The sequence below is a fragment of the Eurosta solidaginis genome, chromosome 3, assembly GCF_040869045.1.
Source record: "Eurosta solidaginis isolate ZX-2024a chromosome 3, ASM4086904v1, whole genome shotgun sequence".
Classification (NCBI taxonomy): Eukaryota; Metazoa; Arthropoda; class Insecta; order Diptera; family Tephritidae; genus Eurosta; species Eurosta solidaginis.
Genome location: NC_090321.1, coordinates 262,815,773 through 262,835,002, shown reverse-complemented (window position 1 = coordinate 262,835,002; position 19,230 = coordinate 262,815,773). Strand labels below are relative to the sequence as shown.

The following is a 19,230-nucleotide window of genomic DNA, read 5'->3' as shown; positions in this document are numbered from 1 at the left end:
TTATGTATACTTTGCGTCAAAAAATCAATCCAATCTCCAAGTTTCATCCCTCCTTTCATATTTCGTATAGAATAACGGCATTTTTTCCATTTTTCGAAATTTTCGATATCGAAAAAGCGAGCGCCCATTTTTAATACCAAGATAATTGAGTTCAGATAAGTACGTGAACTAAGTTCAGAAAAGATATATCGATTTGTGTTCAAGTTGTCGTGTTAACGGCCGAGCGGAAGGACAGACGGTCGACTGTGTATAAAACTGGGCGTGGCTTCAACCGATTTCGACCATTTTCACAGGAATTAGTTATCACCATAGAAGCAATCCCTTACCAAATTTCACATGTATTGGTAAATTTTTGTTCGAATTATGGCATTAAAAGCATTCTAGACAAATTAAATGAAAAAAGGAAGATCCACGTCCATTTGGAAATTTTCTTTTATTTTTGTATTTTGTTGCACCATAGCATTACTGGAGTTGAATTTTGACATAATTTACTTATATACTGTAAAGATATTAAATTTTTTGTTAAAATTTGACTTAAACATTTTTTTTTGTAAAAAGTGGGCGTGTTCGTCATCCGATTTTGCTAATTTTTATTTGGCACACATATAGTAATAGGGGTAACGTTCCTGCTAAATTTCATTATGATATCTTTAACGATTGCCAAATTACAGCTTGCAAAACTTTTAAATTACCTTCTTTTAAAAGTGGGTGGTGCCACGCCCATTGTCCAAATTTTACTAATTTTCTATTCTGCGTCACAAGTTCAACCCACCTACCAAGTTTCATCGCTTTATCCGTCTTTGTTAATGAATTATCGCACTTTTTCGGTTTTTCGAAATTTTCGATATCGAAAAAGTGGGCGTGGTTATAGTGCGACTTCGTTCCTTTTAAATAGCGATCTGAGATGAAAGCCCAGGAACCTACATACAAAATTTCATCAAGATACCTCAAAATTTACTCAATTTATCGTATTCACGGCAGAAAGACGGACGGACGGACGTGACTAAAGGGATTTCTTTTTTCGCCCAGATAATTTTGATATATAGAAGTCTATATCTATCTCGATTAGTTTATGCCATTACGGGATACCGCTATGTGAACAAAATTAATATACTCTGTGAGCTCTGCAAAGCTGAGTATCAAAATTAAAAGGAAGACTTAAGAAACGCTAATATAAAATAAGTAAGAAACCGAAACTTACATACCCAGCTGTGCACTTGAAATGCTGTTGTTGTGTTCTTTGAGTGGTTAGTAGTGTACAAGGCTGCGCAATAATACTTACAAAGATATTAGGTTATGTTTATGCTCGAGCGTAATCGCATCGCGCGATGCGACGAGAATCGGTGTTAGCGATAAATTATATTACTGCATATGGAGATGATTATGACAAAGCGATTCAGCCAAAAGCGAATTGAGCGATTACAAGCGACAAAAGCGGCGAAAATTTGCAACCAAAATATTTTGATTCAGTTAAGCGAAACTAGCGAAACAATATCGATGTTTTTATTGAAAAGGTACGTGACAAGCAGTGCTTGCGGAATTTGCGCCATGCAGATTACCACAATCGCAATATAATTAAAAAAGCGTACCTGTAAAAAGGCGTACATGTAAATTATGGAATTCATTACAATATTTTCTTTCCTTGGCGGTTGGATGCACTTGATATTTTTTTTCTTATATACACTTTTTAAATATTTGTTTCGTACCAAATGCTATTTTCTAATAATAAAATTTTACGAGTTAATATACGCATGCTGCTTTCTCTACACTGCCACAACGTCAATAAAAAGATGTTGAGTTATATTGTTGAGCATTCCATCGCTTGCGATTTCGCTCTACTATAAACACTCAATCGCCAGCGATAACGCTAGCGAAAATGTAATAAGCGATGGAGCGTTTCTCGTCGCGTCGCGCGATGCGATTACGCTCGATCATAAGCTTAGCCTTATAAAAAAGTAGGAGCGGCTCTCTGGCGATTTCGCTACAAACAGTTGCAAATATGAAAAAAATGCTTATGCCAAAGTTAGTTCGGATTGGGATATTTTTGTTCGACTTGTGGCATTAAAACTATACAGGAAAGAGTAACAAAAAAGGGGCGGGCCACGCCCATTTTCAAAATTTGTTCTTAGCTCAACCATACCGGTACTGAGGTAGAATATCAGCAAATGTAATTATTTTATTACAGTTATTGTAAACTTTTTTAAGTTAGACCCTTAGGAAAAGAGGTCATGGTCTTTATCAGGGATGTACCCTAACGTTAAGCGAATCGTTTAACAAAAAATTTCCACCGTTTCCGTTGAAACACCTCGAAATATTATCGATAAAAAAATTATCAAGATAAATTGTATCTCGTTTTTAACCGAAACGAAAAGCTTTCGTTAAGGTTAAAAACGTTAACAAAAACGTGATACTTTATGTTTGAATTGTGCTGGCAATGCTATAGCCATGGTGAAGCCGTAAGGTGGTAACAGCGAGCGGACATGCACATAAACTCCATGTAATTTGTTTGTGTAATTCGTTGGTGGTAATGCCAAAAATACTCTGAGAAATGTTCATACTCATGTTCAAGTTGCAATCAGCTTGGCTAGTGCTTTCACTTTTAATGACTCCGCCATCAATCAGCTTTGCCAGCATAGCTTGAAATTAATAATCAACATAAACGATTTGATTTCGTTTTGATATGGCAGAAAACGAAACAAAATCATTTCGTTAATTTGACGTTCTTAACGTTTATAAACGAAACGAAATGACTTTGTTTCGTTTATTAACGTTAATTATCGTAACGAAATGATATCGGTTCGTTGGTTAAGCATGCCTGGTCTTTATCCGATTTTGCCTATGTTCACTCAGTCTATATAATTTGGCAAGGATATTGTCGTTGCCAAACTTCAATGTACGGATTTTGATTTATGGCTTGTTAAACTCCCAGATATTCTTCTGCTAAATGTGGGTGCTGCCACGCCCGTATTCCAAATTTTTTTAGAAATTATAGTCTGCCTCATAAAACCAATCCACCTACCATTAACTTAGCAGTATCCTTTTTTGAATTAACTAATTTTTTCCATTTTTCCTAGTTTTCAATACCGAAAAAGTGGGCGTGTTTATCTTTCGATTTTGCTCATTTTCAATACCAACCTATTCTGGGTCCCGATAGACCAGTATACAGAATTTGGTGAAGATATATCAATATTTGCTCAAGTTATCGTGTTAAAGGACGGATAGATGGACAAGTGGACAGACGAACGGTCGGACATGGCTTAATCAAATTTTTTTACGATACTGATGACTTTGATATATAGAAGTCTATACCATCTTGATTCCGTTATACCTGTACAATAACCAAAAGTTATGCAATCAAAGTGTACAAGTACAGCTGGGTATAAAAAAGACGTAAGTGCCAAGTTCTTGTGAAGTTCGATTTGTAAACATACAGGTGTACGTGTATGAAGATAATATATTCAAGTTAGCTGGAGCTTACCCCGGGGCTGAAGTTAAATTGAACACGGTTTTTTTTACTAGAAACGTTTAATTTCGAGTTTTTGTCGAAGAGTCGGCTTCCAACATCGACAAGTTATTGTTATTATCGATTATTTAAAGCGATGAGATGTAGTTCAAAGGTAAGAATGATTACATTCCGATAACAAATTGGCAACATAAGATTACTTTTCGACAACAAATCGATAAAACGCAATTAAGGAACTGACATCACTTCGAAAACAAATCGACGTTTTGATAACATATTGACAGCTTTTCAATATGTAATCGATATTTTTACGATATGTAATCGATCTTTTTTCGATAGCCTTTTTATAGCAAATCGATAACGCTCCAGTAACAAATTGGTACCAATTTGATAATATAACAATAATATTTGGATAAATAACCGATAATTTTTCAATAAATAATTGATAAATTATCGAAAACATACTACTACCTCTTGGCTAAAAAATCGATAGCTCATTGATAAATTTGGTTATCTATAGCAAATATATAACACTTCGAAAACAAATCGATAAATCGTCTTAATTTCCTCGATATAGGACTTTTAACAAACCTTTCCTTTTCCTTGCCTGTCTTGATTTCCAGTCTCATTTCGCTCATATTAACCTTACCCACGTACACACATCGTTCCCACATTATTGCGAAGTGTATTGACTGCACTTATGCTTACATTAAAAACCACCCGACGCAGCATATCACCTCTAAACTTTGCACTTCTGGGCGGCCGCCATGGTGTGCCCACACTGAAGGTTCTTGATACAAGTTCCGGAAAGCATCATCAAAAAATTGTTGAATTAGAAAAAGTTTTTCTAAGCGGGGCCGATGCTCGACAGTGGTTAGAATAACGCTTTGAGTGCATTTTTGCCATTAAATTATTCTCATTGCAAATTCAAATGCCTTGCAGCTACCGTTCGGAGTCAGCATAAACTATTACGGTCCCACGTCGCCGATTCGTAGAAAAAAGTAAAACAAAACCATCACGAAATGTTTATTAATTATTCAATAAGGCTTATGGTCCAAGAGTCAACATTTATCTATGCCACCCAAGCCTTAAGGTAGGCTCATTGAGAAAAAGAGGTAGCTGTTGTAAAAATAAATAGCGGCAGCGGTTTTACAGCAATGATGGGTCAACAAATCAGAGCTTATAGATTTACCTGGCGGCAAAAAAAATCTTGGTTTAACAGAACTTTTTTTAAACAGCATTGTCGAGCAGAAAGGCGTGAGTGCGAGGAGCTTGAGCTGCTAGCCACCAGGAATAACGCCCGAAAATTCTACCAAAAAATACGGCGACAGACGGAAGGTTTTAAGACCGGGGTAAACTCCTGTAGGAATGAAAACGGCGACCTTGTAACTGATGTCCAGAGAGTGCTTAGATTATGGAGGGAACACTTCTCTGCTCTCCTAAATGGAGGCAGCAATTCACCGCGCAGAGATGAAGAACCCGATCCCGCAATCGATGATGATGGAATATGTGTCCCCCCGCCCGATTATGACGAAGTTAGAATAGCAATAACCAGATTGAAAAACAACAAGGCCGTGGGCGCTGATGGATTGCCTGCGGAGCTATTCAAGTTCGGCGGCGAGGAGTTGGTAAGGCGCATGCAGCAGCTTCTTAGCAAAATATGGGCGGACGAAAGCATGCCCGACGGTTGGAATCTAAGTGTTCTTTGCCCAGTCCACAAGAAGGGGGATACTGCAAAATGCACCAACTATCGTGGAATCAGCCTTCTTAATATCGCATATAAGGTCCTTTCAAGTGTATTGTGCGAAAGATTGAAGCCCACCGTGAACCGGCTGATTGGACCTTATCAGTGCGGCTTCAGACCTGGTAAATCTACCATCGACCAGATTTTCACAATGCGCCAAATCTTGGAAAAAACCCGTGAAAAGAGAATCGACACACATCACCTGTTCGTCGACTTAAAAGCCGCCTTCGACAGCACGAAAAGGAGCTGCCTATATGCCGCTATGTCTGAATTTGGTTTCCCCGCAAAACTTATACGGCTGTGCAAAATGACGTTGAGCAACACCATCAGCTCAGTCAGAATTGGGAAGGACCTCTCCGAGCCGTTCGAAACTAAACGAGGTTTCAGACAGGGTGACCCCCTATCGTGCGATTTCTTCAATTTGATGCTGGAGAAAATTATACTAGCTGCAGAACTTAACCGCACTGGAACAATATACTATAAAAGCGTGCAATTACTGGCATATGCTGATGACATTGATATCATCGGTCTAAACACCCGCGCTGTTAGTTCTGCTTACTCCAAGCTGGAAAAAGAATCGGTAAAGATGGGATTGATGGTGAATGAGGACAAAACGAAGTACCTGCTGTCATCGAGCAAAGAGTCAGCGCATATGCGCCTTGGCAACCACGCTACTGTTGGCAGCCATAATTTCGAAATAGTAAAAGACTTCGTTTATTTGGGAACCAGCATCAACATTAGCAACAACATCAGCACTGAAATCCAGCGAAGAATCAATCTTGCCAATAAATGCTACTTTGGACTAGGTAGGCAATTGAAAAGTAAAGTCCTCTCTCGGCGAACGAAAATCATACTCTACAAGTCACTTATCGTACCCGTCCTGCTATATGGGGCAGAAGCATGGATCATGACAACAGCAGATGAAGCGGCTTTGGGAGTGTTCGAGAGAAAAGTTCTTCGATAGATTTATGGACCTCTACGCGTTGGCGATGGCGAGTATCGAAGAAGATTTAATGATGAGCTGTACGAGCTATACGCAGACATCAACATAGTCCAGCGAATTAAAACGCAGCGGCTGCGCTGGCTAGGCCATGTTATGCGAATGAAAGATGATGCTCCGGCCAAGAAAGTGTTTCTATCGGAACCCGCCTATGGAAGCAGAGGTAGAGGGCGGCCCCCACTCCGTTGGAAGGACCAGGTGGAAAACGATTTAAACTCCCTTGGTGTGACCAATTGGCGCCGGTTGGCGGAGCGAAGGAGCGACTGGCGCGCCTTGTTGGACGGCCATAACCGTTTAGACGGTTAAGCGCCAATTAAGTAAGTAAGAAAGTAATGTATCCACCTCCCTTTTCTCTGTCTAACCCTCTTTCTCTCTTATTTGCTCTTCCCTCTGCACATTTTTTATTTACTTTAATCTGATCATTCAACTTCCTTATCCATTTCACTATTCCGCAAATCTTCCCGATTTTCCACTTACTCTTAACGCGCTTGCTCTCATCCAAGTCCAACTCTCAGTATTACCAAAGAAATTATATATTATTTCCTTGCTATATATATAATTTCTTTGCTATTACTCTTAGTCTTATGTATATTATTATAGTCTTATTCTTGATCTTCCTTTTAACCCCTTTTTACTACTTTGTCTCAAGTCATTACCCTTATTCTTACTTTGACTCTCACTCTCTATCTTCCTCTTGTTCTCTTTACTTTTCCGATTTCCCTCGAAATTTTCTCTACTTTTTCTATCTGCTAATTTTATTTTCTTCTCTGTCGCAGTTTCCAATGTAGAGATACATCGAGTTGGTTTTTTTCTCACATTACATTACTAAGGTAGCAAGAAAGCAGTAAAACATTACCAAAAATTTACCCTCCCTACTGCTTTGAAATTCATGACCGAATTTTGAGAGCCTTCAAATTTTTGTCGTTGTATTTCTGAGTTCATCTGTTTGGTTTTACTGAGTTATGTACCATGCTTTCGGCTACAAAATTCTTGGAGTTTTTTTTTTTTTTAAAACTATCGAAAACAAGAAGAGAGAGAATTTTATTGCCGAAAGTTGATAAAACTTGCCACTGCCATATTCGTATCCGCTGTTGTATATGGGGAAATCCGCCAAACTTTGGTTTTTTTGGAGAAAACAATTTTTTTTTGAAACATGGTATCACGCAAATATCTCTTTGTTAGGAACATTGAGGGGTAAATTGGAGCTATAATGCATCGCAGTTACTCGTCTTACATAATGCCTCGAAAAGATATAGCCAAAAAATCGAGCAAAATATATATAAATTGAGGTTGCAATGAAATATACATTTATTTCAACACTTCTGTACCGCTTATATTGAAATTTTAACCAAATACGGAGATATATGCAGCTGTTAGTTATGTAAAATTTTTTTGATACACGAGACCCGGTTTTGTAGATATCGGTAAAAATATAAAACCGAATAACCGCCAAATATTTTTTACTGCAATGTTTGCAACACATTTATTTTAACACCTTTCTACCGATTCTTTTGAAACTTGCAAAACATATAGATATGTGAACGAAGTATGTTTAGGTAAACAAGTAAGGAAGGTTAAGTTCGGGTGTAACCGAACATTACATACTCAGTTGAGAGCTATGGTGACAACATAAGGGAAAATAACCATGTAGGAAAATGAACCGAGGGAAACCCTGGAATGTGTTTGTATGACATGTGTATCAAATGAAAGGCATTAAAGAGTATTTTATGAGGGAGTGGGCCATAGTTCTATAAGTGGACGCCATTTAGGGATATCGCCATAAAAGTGGATCAGGGTTGATTCTAGAATTTGTTTGTACGATATGGGTATCAAATTAAAGGTATTAATGAGAGTTTTAAAAGGGAGTGGTGGTGGTTGTATATGTCATATTATTGCGGTTTGTTATCATGCATGGCTGTTGTTTTTGTTTTCTTTTACTCTGCATTTTTAAGTTTTTTATTTTATAATTTTCACTTGCTCTTTTTATTTATTTTTCTAATGCAAAAGTTGTCAGTCACAGTGTTTGTTTGTTTTGTTTGAACCATTTTCTGTTTCACTGACTACCTTTGAAAAGTGGAGGTCTTACCTAGAAAAACAAAAATAGCTACACATAAGTGTAGGATACATGCACATTTATACGTTTCGTAGCATTAAAATAGAGACTCAAATTTGTTAAAGTTGTACTTACGCTGTTTTAAAACTTTTCACACCATATTTGTTGGTTCTTGCTTTGACTAACTCGCAGACTCCAATAATATTGTGCTAATTATTTAAGTATTTGTTTAGTGTAATATTCACTTAAAAATGTATATTAGGGTGGGTAAAAAATTTTTGCAACATCGAAATCGTCGTGCTAATTTTTTAGAAACATTCTAAAATCGGAAGAGAAATTCGAACTAAAGCTTTACCATCCTCTTAGAATATTCAAAGAACACAAATTGCATTATTTCAAAACTTTTTCAAGATATTGATCAATATAAAACCTTAGGTTATGACTTTGCAAGATTGAAACTGATTTAAGATCTAGTGCTCATCCCTTTTTTCGAATTTTGTGTAAAACGCGAGTCGGTCAAACAGATTGACTCACCCTAATGGGCATACAAATATACAAAAATGCATGTAAAATTAATTTATGCTCAGAGGTGTATGATAATTGTGACTTGAAAAAACTAAAATTTACTAACAATTGCCACCTTATTTATTGATGTTTGCAGGCTTTTGCCAGATTTCGCAAATCATTGTGAAGGTCAAGAATTGGACGGCCAATAATCAAACGAGGTTTGTTGTGTGAAGAATACAATACAAGTATAAAGCAACAGCGCTGCAATAACATGGCCAAGCTTTCATTCAGTAGGGATCTCCACCTTTCTGCCCTGTGAAATGTGCGTGACTATAGCATTACTGGCGGCCACTGTGGTGTGATGGTGGCGTGCTCCGCCTACCACACCGGATGCCCTGGGTTCAAACCCCGGGCAAAGCAACATCAGCGCTCCGGGTGTATTTCTGCCATGAAAAGCTCTCAGTGAAAACTCATCTGCCTTGCAGATGCCGTTCGGAGTCGGCATAAAATCATATAGATCTCGTCTAGTCAATTTGTAAGGAAAATTAAGAGGAGCACGACGCAAATTGGAAGAGAAGCTCGGCCTTAGATCTCTTCGGAGGTTATCGCGCCTTACATTTATTTTTTTATAGCATTACTGTCCGGGCCAAAGATCATAATTTTTTTTTGAATAGTTTGACTTATCTAGGCAAACCTTGTACCGTAGTTGCTTTTTGCAGGAGGCATACCTACCGCAGGTATATTCCAACCACTTAACTTGGTCCTATAGTCATATACTTATTCGTATCAAAATCGGTGTGATATGAAAAGTTTTACTATTCAATAGCATATAGTTCTACTAGTATTTGTATAAAATGTTGTTTATAAGACAACACAAATTTTAGGAATACCGACAAGAAATTGTTTCACTTTCAGCAGTTATTTGAGTCTCAAACGCTTCCTTTGGCTGATTATAATATGTTAAACCCTACAGCAGATAAACCATTTGTGGAAAATGAATTCAGTTCTCTTTCCACTCTAAATAAAAATCTCTTTATCAATATGTTTCTCTTAAGATGCCATTAAAATACTACCATTTTAATTCAAATTTTAGTACTAAGAGTAGCAACTGTTAAGTTCTCTCATAACTTCCAGCTTCAGCAGCTTTAGCAAAAAAGCTCTTTATCCTTCAAAAGCTCATACACATTTCAAACCTACATACTATCGACAATAAACAGGACTAGTATAATTTAGTTTGAGAGCCATCCTGTCAATTTACATTCACTGTTATCGTAACACTGAATAATAACAGTAACTGTTACACAAAAGTTCCTTGCGATTCCAACACCACCTAAATGCGACTTGCGACAACGAAACGTTGACTGTTGGCCGCTGACTGTTGTTGGCGGTGCGCATGGCACGGAGCCGGCGCGCCTGCCAGAACCGGCCATTGTCATTTGCCATTTGCTACTTACAAGACGTTTGCCGTGAAAGCATTGTTACGAAGCGCCAAAAAAAAAAGAATTGGAAAAACAAAAGCAAGCATTCGAGTGTGTTCGGCTCTGGCAAACCGAGTGAAGCCATAATCGTTTGTGTCGCAATGTATCGGTTGGAGTCGTAGCCAGTTTGTTTTTATACGTTGCTCATGCAACATGTAATGTAAAGCGTAACGGATATAGAACATTAAAGCGCGCTAACGGTATGCGCGTACAATGCAATGCAATTACGCCAAATATACAGACGTAAAAAATTTAAAAGGAATTTTCACATTGCAGTATAAAATAAAAGTAATTTTTTAGGCGGTGAACGTCAAGTGAAGAGCGTGCGCAAGTAACGGTGTGTGCGTATGTGAATGAATACGGTTGAGCGGGTAGGCAAGCGGTTGTACGGGCGGTTGAAAAAACTGAACGCTTGAATGGTTAACGAATTTAATGCGAAAACGCAAAGCAAACGGAAGAACGGCTTTTGTTAAATAAGTGCAAACGGAAATGAAAGCGGTGCAACATGATTAAAGCAGAGTGGAAGCACAGATACTGCAAGGGAAGCGTGCACCTTTCTTGTTAGGGAATAGTTGATTGGGTAGCGCACATACACATATGTACATACATAAATATAAAAGTACAAGTGTATCAAGTTTAATTGCTTAAAGCGTGTGGAAAGTGTTGCTGGCGATGTGAAAGTGAAATGGAATATAGTTGAGCGTTTAGAATTTTATAAAATGTAAAAAAATTATAAAAATTTTGAACAAAAATAAAAAAATTATTTTAAAATTAAAATTAAAGAAATATACAAAATTAAAAAATAAATGAAAAGTTTGGAAAAAAAAAAAACTAAGATGGCATGATACAAATTTTGAATAAAAAACACTTAAAGAATATTTGATTAACAAAAAAAAAAAAAAAAAAAAAATTTTAATAAATATTGGAACCAGTGAAAATCTCCAAAAATATATGTAAAAAACAAAAAAAATTTAAGTAGCATAATATTTTCAGAAATATAAACATGTGGTTTAAAATAAGTTGAAGTAGCGAAACTGTTAATTAACAACAACAAAAATAATAAAAATTCGAGCTAAATAAAGCATAAAAAAATGTTGGTTGGAAAAAAGAAATACCTTTAATTAAAAAAAAGCACCAAAAAGAATTTTCTTTTATTTACAAAAAAATGCAAAAATAAAAATAAGTTTTAAATTTGTTTAGAAAGAAAAAAATAACTTATAAAAGAAAGAACTTGAAGAAAAAACATAAAAATTGTAATTGGTCGGATGAAATTTTTTCTTGTCAGAAAACTGCATTGTTAGAAACTAGTAAAATTAAAAAAAGCATCAAAAATAAAAAAAATCGTTTTATAAGACAAAAAAAAAAAAAAAAAAAAATACTAATGTTGGCTTGTTGATTTATGTTTAAAAATATTAAAAAAACTTCTTGAAAATACAAAAATGTGACGAGCATAAAGGAGTCAAGTTTCTATTCTTTCAATATCAAAAAAAAAAAAAAAAAAAAATAAATTAAATAAAATAAAATAAAATAAAAATAAAAACTAAAAAAAGTTAGTTCAAAACACGTAAACATCAACAAATGTACCACATATATGTTATAGTGTAATAAACACAAGTGTAAATAATAAAAAAGAAATAGTATATAAAAATGTAAATATTTATGTAGGTGGACCACAATTAGGGAATTTAAGGAGAAAATAAGAAAAATTTATAAATAGAAAACACAAATACATAGGGTAGCTAAATATTTTGAGGTAAAATACAAAAAAATTCAAAATTTTTAATTATAAAATGGTTTTGATTTTTTTTTAATAAAAAAATCATTTTTTTTTGTGATCACAATTCCCAAAAAAAAAAAATTTATTTTAATTTTAAAATGCATAAATATTGCAGCTTCCTTGTTTATAATAACAAAATTTAATTCGATCAATATGTTTTTGGGACAAGGAAATGTGGCTGTCAACTTTGATTTACATATGATTTGGTCGTTTCAGGAGAGATTATATGTATATAAGTTGAGGACACTTTCTTATAAAAATAATATTTTCAGACGCTTCAACACTGTTAAATTTTCTACATTCGCTTACGGCATTTTTACGGTCATTACTGCAATTTAACGAAACTTTTTTTCTTTTGAGTGAATATTGTTAATTCCTTAGCACATAAGGTGATATTTTAACACGAGATAGTTAGTGAGTCCCCATCAGTTTTCAATACAACAACAACATTGGATACAAGTGTTATCCCTAAAAAAAATTCGATAAAACTCCCCAAGGCCTTCGGGGAGTGTCCTTATCGCTACAACAACAACAAAAACATCCAATAAGGATTTAGAAAATTCGATAGCTTCTTTACAATAATTCCATTGGTTACATCATGAACTGTGCATAGCCCCAAAAAGAGATAGTCTCGGAGAAACCCCACCAACACCCCCTCTCGACCTTTTACCGTGGGAAAGAAGAAGGCTATGATAAGTCAAAATAAGATTGACTAGAAATAAGTCCTTTATCAATAAAGCGCGACCAACCACGGATTTTAAGGCATGCAGCACGAGAAGAGGGATTTGTTTTAAATCTCTTCTATATAGAATATCTTTTTATTCGTGCTCTACTCAAGAAAGATTTCATTTAAATCACTGCTCCAACAGTGGCCTTATCCTCTTGCTCTAAAATAGAATGACCATGAAAGCCCATTGAACGCGATAATAAGGCTAGCATCAAATTAGCTCATCTGGGTAGTTTTGAAACTGCTCCAGGAACTGCCCCGGAATTGAAAGATAGCATAAGTATGAAAAATGAAATCTCAGCGAAATAGTGTAATTCTGTCATGAAAAGTTTATCAGTGCAAATTTATCTGCCTTGCAGATACCGTTTGGAGGCCGCATATAAAATTTTAGGACCCTTCCTAAAAATTAAGAGCCGTAATAAAATCCTCAAATCTCTTGCCGGCGGCACTTAAGGTAATGACAAAGAAACGCTCATTACCACTTACATAGCAACTGACCGGCCGATTGCATGATACGCGTCCCAGATTTTTTCGCCTAGCCTAAAGGTTACTCACTGCAAGAAAATAGAGGCCTGCCAAAACACTGCCAACAGAACCGCTACGGGTGTCTTCTTATGTCCCCAGAACACTACCCACACAATGAGGTGAGAGTACTCCCCGTTAGGAGGTGAAAAGGAATAGTAAAAAAACTGTTTTTGCTGAATACCCAGAAACCTGGACATCCCAACAGGCATCCCACTCAGGGCTTAAGAGGTCATCTCCGTAAGCCGTATTAGCAAAAAAGCGCAAGCAGGTGCTAAGTGCTATGAACAAGCAGGCGTCGGACCTCTATGCCAGGAATTTCTCGGCGAATTCAGTTCTTAAAGAAAAATATCCAGAATTCGCAGAAGAGGAACGCACTCTCCCACGTGCGTCACTCTAGCTCAACTTCGATCTGAGAACTGCAACAGGTTAAACTCTTGCCTATTGAGAATCAACCCAGACATACAAAATATATGTGCTGTTTGCAAAGTGTCCCCATACGACACCAACCATCTATTTAATTGTAATGTGGAACCAACGCCTCCAACCCTTATGAGAGTGGTCATTATGGTCCGTCGCTTTTGATTTGTGATCGGTGGCGCCTATTGGATGGGGCGAAGCACTGCTACAACAACAACAACAGGCACAATTGTGGCAAAATAATCGAAAGACATAAAATGTATTACGAAAATTAAATAAAAGTCAATTTGTAACAAACTCTTAGAGCGTGCAGTGCCACAATTTAGACTAAGAATATTTCCATATCCGGCATAAGGAAGCGAGCGTACACATATTGAGGAAGTAACATTAAGTTCTATTTTTATAATAATAAAATTGCTATAACCGAAATACCTGTATAAAAAGAAAATAACAAAAAGTAAAAGCACAACAATCAGGTCACTTACTACCACCGTACAAACGAAATGAGTTTCACCTCGCTTCCGCCACAGCTACTTTACCGGAAATAAATCTAAAGAATTTGGTGGCCAGAGCACTACTTGTCAACAGCAGCTGTGGCTGGTATTTGTACAAAATTTATGTAAGGGGACTAACAAGTGTTCGATAAATTGAACAGACAGGCGAGAGAGAAAACTGTTGATAGAAGAGGGAGAACAATAAGAGTGTGGCAAACATGAATTGAGAGAAAAGATGGTCGAGTAGTGGAGCAACGGAAACAAGGTGAACAAGAAAAAACAAAAGACAGCTGAAAGGAGCGCACAAATGAAGGAGAAGGTGATATAGTAACTGTCGTTAAAATTATAAATGACACATCAAATTCACTTTCCATTATCTTGGATATTAAAGATATTAGATCGTTACATTTATCTTATAAACAAAAATACAAGTGTGTGGATCTGTTTTTTAGAGGGCACCGAAAGCTCTTAATTCATCTTAATAAAACTTTCACAGCATAATTATTAGGTATTTTGTACTTTGTAGGTAATATCGCCTGCTACCTGCTCGCGTGTCGTTTTGGAAATGCGCTATCTCATAAATCTTGAAAAAAGGCCGCGTTTGAATAATGCCCTACTTTAGAATTTTATGCAAAAATATCTTACCTGAGCCTCAATTAAATCCGTTTGAAGTGAGAACTGCTCAGTAGAAGCGACCATGCGGCGCCCCACGTAATGTTAATATCGTCGATAGAGTTAGTTGGAAAACGAGATAAAGAAAATGGGAGAAGAATTCAAATAGGAAAGAGAAATGTAGATAAAAATAAAAAAGGTGACGCAGGGAAAAAACGTATATACACTCTTAAAAAAATTAAACATTTATATACCGCAATTTTTCAATTCAATTGAAATTATAGGCATGCGAAAGGTGACGTTAAATTAACGGTCTTAACTTCAATTATCCTTATGAAATGGGCACAACGTCAAACTTCAAATGGCTATATGTTCACCGTCATTAACAATGTGCTTTTCTAAAATGGTCTTATTACGTAGTCTCAACATGTTTTTTTTTTGCAAACACATTAAAATGTCAACAATGCCATAACTTAGATGGAAGTCTACTAAATGGCCACCGACAACAAGATCATTTAATATGTTCATCAGATCAACTGATCTTATTCCCGTTGACCTTTTCTCAACGCACCGACAAAAATATGAAAACGTGGCGTGTTAGCAAAAAATTAAGTGGCCATGTGCAATGCTCATAAGATCAATTGCCCTTATTTCCGCGGGCGTTTTATGTCACCCCACAGACAAAACTATGAAAACACGGCCCCAACCTTAAAATAAGAATGTTATAAGACCTATTGAGCTTTTGACCATTTGAAGTGGACATAAGACGAATGAACCTTATTTCTTTTGACCTTAGCATACGGACAAAACTATAATAAGATGGCTTCATGCTCATAAGATCAATTAAACTTATTTCCAGGGACTTTATGTCAATCCACCGAAAAACCACGACAGTACGGAAAGAAAATATAGACGTGGAAGAAACATATGACTCAAATATTGGACGCTCACGTCGATGACGTTACGCTATGAGCTATCAGTGTCCCAAAGATCTTAGGTGTAACGTTCGATAAATTTCTTACCTTTAAGGCACATGCTTTTGAAATTGAAATTGTATACCAAGTAAAAAGCTGCTACACAATCCTCAAGTCGCTTGCCGGCACAACTTAGAGAAAAGATAAAGAAACGCCCCTAATAACTTACAGAGAAATTGGTCAAAAGAACTTAACATAAAAACCATCATGAAATATTAAACTGACAGTTTTACCGAATTGCCACAGACATGCAGATCCCATTAAATACTTGCATGATCTAGACATGCTTCCAAGAGGGAAAAGAAAATAGCTCCATATCCTCTTTTGATGAAATTTGGCACACACCTATTCATTTGCTCGATCCAGTTAAATATAAGCAAGCCCCAAACTTTATCCACACTGAGTCGGTAAATTCTTTCGCTGGTTCGCGCTCGGTGTATCCTGCTATCAATATTCATAATCCAACCCTTGCAGAAGAGGAAAGCATATTACCTAGGGAGATGCGAGTCACTCTGGTCCAACTCCGTGCTGGGAATTTTTAAAATTTCACTTATCTGGAAATAAAACCGAGACACATTATATATGTCCTGCATGCGATATGTCCCCAAATGACACCAACCATCTATTCAGTTGTAATGTGGAGTCTACGTCTCTAAGACCAGCATCACTATACAAAGTTCAAGCCGGTCGAAAGTGTCAGTTTCCTGGGATTTCCGTACGAAGCCTTTGAGCGGAATTTAGTGACAATTTGTGAGTGGTCGAACCTACTGAATGAAGCGAAGCACTGTCCAAACAAGAACAACAACATAAAGTTTACCCAGACAAAAATAAGGAAATATGAATTTCTAACTTTTGATGTAAAATAATTTTAATTATTTGGTGCTAAAATAGTATTCGTCGTGCTTCAAAAGGCGATAGTCACTTTAAGTTTGTCTCATCTGGTGCCAGTTGGGTATTCAGTTGGACCTCAGCTGCTTTTATGTGTTGATTTTGTTAAGAATAACTTGTAAGCCGCAGCGATTCCATTCTTGTGCATAAAATGGCCTAATCAATGTGAGATTTAATTCACTCAACTAAGCCAAAGCCAGAATAAAGCGCATAAATCGAACTTTTGTTAGCGCCCTTATACATACGGATTTCATTGTTCGAAATGACTTGCATATTGTCGAGGTAATTTACCGTATGTTCTGCTATTCAAACGAAAAGAAAAATTAGGCAAAATATATCAAATTACAACAGAAACAAGTAAGGGCGAGACTGTTTTCGGCTACACCGAAGACTTCATACCTTTCATGAATGGGGCTGGACAATAATCCTATCCCATTCGTAATATCCAAATAAGCGCTGCATAAGATATGGTATATATAGTGAATAGATATACATACCTCAAGGATGTTTAAGATATACATATGGGTAGGTAGTTTGTGTGAGGATGCAAAGTTTCAAGTTTTTTGTGGTCTGTATGAAAAAACTATGACCACGAATCACTTATATATGCCGAAAACGTAAGTATTTGATGAAATTTGAAGCTTCTAGCCGTTAAGAAGGGGGCAGAAATGATATTCTATATGGGATATATACTATATACATATTTCTCCGATCTCTATGATTTTCAGACAACAATATATGCTACATACGTAAGCATTCGGTGAAATTTGATTTTTTAGCTCTTGAAATGGGGCTGTAATTACGAAAAGTTTCTAATCTGAACAATCGGTTGTGGGGGATATATGCTATATTTATGACCGATCTCATAAATTTTTTCAGACAACAATATGTGCAATATAGGAAAGCATGTGGTGTTGTTTGAAGCTTCAATCTAATAAATTGAGGAAGATATGACAAAAATCCTCTTTTTCTGAAAAATCGGTTGTATGGAGGATATATGCTGTAGTGATCCGATCCTGCCGGTCCCGACAAATGTCTAATCAGACACGTAAGTATACCCGCTCACAAAATTTTATCAAGATGTCTCAAAAATTGAGGGACTAGTTTGCATTCAAACAGACAGACGGACAGAAGGACGTGGCTAAATCAACTCAGCTTTGCATACTGATCATTTCGGTATACTTATTGGTGGGTCTATCTATTTTCCTTTATGGACTTACAATTTTGAGATTCGTGACAAACTTAATATACCATTTCATTTTCATGATAGGTATAAAAAGGCCAAAAAATAAATAAAAGCTACATGTTGCCCTAAGTGAATAAAGTATAAACTACTAAGGCTTTAAAAGTTTAAGAGCAAATTATACCGAAGGGAGCGATAGTTGTAGAACGATAGTATATCTATATGTTACTTCATGCAGGTTAGTATATAAGTCAAAATGTATGCAGGAATGTGTGTCGATACATAGAACACGTGTGCTAAAGCAATAAATTAATAAATGTTTTAGCAGAAACAATTTAAAACCAGGATATAAATACCACCAAATTGAGTGTACTTGTATTTGAAAAATTAGTTACTCATACGACGCGTGTCACCAGTATATGGGATTGTGTTGCTCATACGACGCGTATGGCAGATGAGTGTTTAGTTTGTCATTTATAATTGAGACATAATGTTGTGAACTAATTTAAGTGACTAATTGTGTAATTAGTAACAAAACAAATCAATGTACACAAATATGGAAACAAAATCAAATAAATGCTTTGTGGCGTGAAAATACTTTGTTGCTTGTTTTATATTCCTAACAGCAATAACAACAACTAAACTAAATTAAAGGTAAGCGTAAATAACTTTTAATTAATGATTTATACTTATATTGAAAATACCTTTGGGTTGTTTGTTTGGTTTCTGCGGTGCTAAAAGTGCATCAATCATAAGGAGTCGAACGTTTTTGGCGAAACAAGAGAAGTAGTCAAAAGTAAATAGATCCCCCACTTATGCTTGGTTGTCATTAGGTCAAAATAAAATTTTATAATCAAGTTTTTCACGTAATTAAGCAATTGTCTTTTTCACTTATTGATCAACTAAATTGCTCTTTGTAGTCAAAATGGACGGCAAACACATTTGATATTGTATGACAAGCCGTTTTCATTATTTGACTAAGTCTGTGGTCAAATCTGACCAGGTGAAAATTTGACTAATGAAACGGAACCAAATAAATAACTCAAACTTTTGAATGTGCTTTGTTACTCGGAAAACGAATATCGCTAACTACGTGTCAGCAAAAAACAAATGATTGGAAAGAAATAAGACAGGAGGTACTTAGCAACAAATAAAAGTCACAAAAATGTAGAGTATTTGATTTACAGATGCAATATAAAAAGAAAAAACTTTCAAGTTGTTCTCAGGCATGCAACAATTTAACTGTTTTTTTTTTTTGTTTTTAAATTTGCTCTGAAGAAATCTAACAATTGTTAAGTTTAAGGTATAAAATGTGTTCTTTTGATTTAATTGAAAAAAAAAAAAACAAAAGAAAAAAACAACACCTTTTTGGACATACAGCAGCGAAC

General features: G+C 36.0%; 1 protein-coding gene across 1 annotated transcript in view; it reads left to right on the top strand.

Annotated features, from left to right (window-relative positions):
* The first annotated feature begins 7,030 nt into the window (after window positions 1-7,030).
* SLO2 (slowpoke 2) overlaps window positions 7,031-19,230 on the top strand; it is a 743,624-nt gene continuing 731,424 nt past the window's right edge. The window contains exon 1 of the mRNA XM_067776215.1: window positions 7,031-18,496. The gene's annotated coding sequence lies outside the window, so the exon portion shown is untranslated. The remainder of the gene's footprint in view (window positions 18,497-19,230) is intronic.